We start from the raw sequence: 3,253 nt of genomic DNA, 5'->3' as shown, positions 1-3,253 counted from the left end.
ATGTTCACCTCTTTGGGACCCCATGGAATGCAGCCTGCCAGGCCTCCCTGTCCATCACTAACTCCTGGAACTTGCTCAAACTCATGTCCATTGAGTTGGTGATGCCATCCAACCATCTCATCCTCTGTCATCTCCTTCTCCTCCTGCCTTCAATCTTTCCCAGCATCAGGGTCTTTTCCAATGAATCAGGTCTTCGCATCAGGTGGCCAAAGTATTGAAGCTTCAGCTTCAGTATCAGTCCTTCCAATGAATATTTAGGACTGATTTCCTTTAGGATTGACTGGTTTGATCTCCTTGCAGTGCAAATGACTCTCAAGAGTCTTCTCCAACACCACAGCTCAAAAGCATCAATTCTTCTGCGCTCAGCCTTCTTTAAGGTTCAACTGTCACATCCATATATAACTACTGGAAAAACCATAGCTTTGACTATACAGACCTTTGTTGATAAAATAATGTCTTTGCTTTTTAATATGCTGTCTGGGTTGGTCATAGCTTTTCTTCCAAGGAGCAAGCGTCTTTAAATTTCGTGGCTGCAGTCACCATCCGCAGTGATTTTGAGGCCCCCCAAAATAAAGTCTGTCACCATTTCCATTGTTTCCCCATGTATTTGCCATGAAGTGATGGGACCGGATGCCACGATCTTAGTTTTTTCAATGTTCAAGCCAACTTTTTCACTCTCCTCTTTCAGTTTCATCAAGAGTCTCTTTAGTTCTTCACTTTCTGCCATAAGGGTGGTGTCATCTGCATATCTGAGGTTATTGATATTTCTCCAGGCAATCTTGATTCCAGCTTGTGCTTCATCCAGCCCGGCATTTCGCATGATGTACTCTGCATATAAGTTAAATAAGCAGGATGACAATACACAGCCTTGACGTACTCCTTTCCCAATTTGGAACCAGTCCATTGTCCCATGTCTAATTCTAACTGTTGCTTCTTGACCTGCATACAGGTTTCTCAGGTTCCCCCTTGATGATGTGGTTACAAGGACTAGAGTTGGGGGTGGGTACTGAGATAACAGACAGAAGGCACCCAAGGCAATGACACACATTTTCACCGGCCAGTTCGCCTGGCTAACAGCAGGAGCTCCACTGTTAGTCTGCAGAACACCTTCAGGTTTAGCTGTGCGTCACGGGCAGAACACAACTGGGACCATAATGGATGTCACCAGTGAGTGGCTGGTTTAAAAGATTACATGGCTGCCACCTCTGAGGTGGCATGATTGTACCTTAGAACTTGGTCTTTTCATCTCTGTTTGTACTTAGCACTCTGCTTTGTTCTACACTGTTTTTTTCTCTCCATCTTTACCACATCCTGCAAATGCTGATTTACCTGCAGGTGAATTCTGCCATGTCCCACAAGCTACTTGTGACCCGTGCTCTAGAATGAACACTTCCTATGAATTTTGCTTATATTTCATTATCTACTGACTTGCTTACTGTCACACTTCTTATGAGTTTCATCCATCCATTTCTTTTTCCTGTCTTCTGGAACATGATTCAGTATTCTCAAATAACACAGCACACACACATTACATGGTACCTTTACTAAATGTTAGGCATCATGCTAGCCTGCCTTCCATTTAGTGGAAAGACACAATCAATCCACACAGTCATACAGAATGGGACAAATGCCAGGCAGCTGGGGCGGGGGAAGGTTGGAGAGATCTGCTGTCCCAAGAACATGAGATGAGCAGTCAGGGAGAGCTTCCCAGAGGAGGTGGCATTTGAGCTGAGATCTGCAAGGACAGTTCCATAGTCCTGAGGTTTCTGAAATTCCTGATAAGTAGACATCAAGGTCTATTGCTTTCCCTTATCCCACTTTTGAGTCATATTTAGCCTGTTTTCCCTTTGACTTTCCAAGGGAACACTAACCTGTTCTGTTCCCCCAAATGCGCAAATGTTATGTTTTACACAACAATAAGAATGAAACACACCTATTGGCAAAAGACACTGCAGAACAGTGTTTAGGCTTATAAATGGTTCTAACTGGGATCAACAGCCTATAATTAGACTTTAACAATCCAAGAGAGGAGTAATGCGCACCCCGCAGGACAGATTGGCGTCTTTTTCTTTCGTTCTGCAGGTTTGGTGGGTAGATTGGCCCCCAACGTGCCTCCTACAATAACTATCCCACCGAGGTAAACATGTCACAAACAAGAACAATGAGATCACCAATAATATAACACTAATACTATAAACAAAAGGAACACCACCTTCGGCTCTGGTGGAATGAAAAACACAATGCGGACCAACTAACAGGGCTCTTTAAAAAACAAATGACTCACGGCCAAGCTTCTTAGCTCTCCAAACGCAATTTTCCGGGAACCTCGGTACAAGAAGAAGTTTTTCCTGAAAGGGACCTGCCTCTGCTGCTTTCTGGATAGCGTTTGCTTACAAATCTGAGTCCTCAGACAAAGAAGAAAGTGCCCCACACAGACCCACCTCGATGCTTATTCTCATTTATTTCCCCCCAAATTGAGACATTTCTAGGGTCACAGGTTACTGTAAATGGAGAGTCTGTAAGCACATCCTCATCAGTGACATTTTCCAGAAACCTCAGGCTTTTCCCAAATGCCAAAGTCCTCTGATCACAGGCCACACTTCCTTGATAACGACTGTTTCCATATTTTCTTAAAGAATGTTTAAGTGGGTAACAGAATATTAGTTGTAGTGGATCTTTAAAGAAATTATTTGGTCTGACCCTTTCGTTTTGTAAACAGGGCAACAGGGTCCAGGTGCAGATTGGAAGACAGGAAAGGCCTTGCTGTGAAGAAAACATAATGGATCCTTATGCAAATAAATGAGACAGACTTGAGGATCAAGCGAGATGCCTGGCTGGTTTCACCGGGGTATTGCAGTTTGCCCTCATTCCATGAATCAACTCTTTGGGCCAAGGGATGAGTAGCCAGAGTCCTCAACTAAGTTCCATGTGACTTGACAAGGACAGAGACAAAGCCCATTGTCTAGAAAAGGAATGTGTGTGATTATAAAGGGATGACTGGTAGTTGTAGTAGAAAGATTTTATATTGGATAGGACTTTTGAGCCAACTCGAAGCTGACCTAAAAAATGAAAGGCCTTTATTGGACCACATAACAAAAAAGTCTAGAAAAATACTCATTTCAGACATAGTTATCTCCAGAGACCAACGGTATCACACTCTCTATTTCTTGGGTCCCTCATGGTGACAAGATTGCTGCCAGATTCTCCAAGCCTGCATCCTACCAGGTTTAAGTACTATGAAAGGAATGCCTGT

This window comes from Giraffa tippelskirchi, chromosome 2 (assembly GCF_054371585.1).
Source record: "Giraffa tippelskirchi isolate mGirTip1 chromosome 2, T2T-mGirTip1v1.2.pri, whole genome shotgun sequence".
Classification (NCBI taxonomy): domain Eukaryota; kingdom Metazoa; phylum Chordata; class Mammalia; order Artiodactyla; family Giraffidae; genus Giraffa; species Giraffa tippelskirchi.
Note: the sequence above shows the minus strand (reverse complement) of the source record.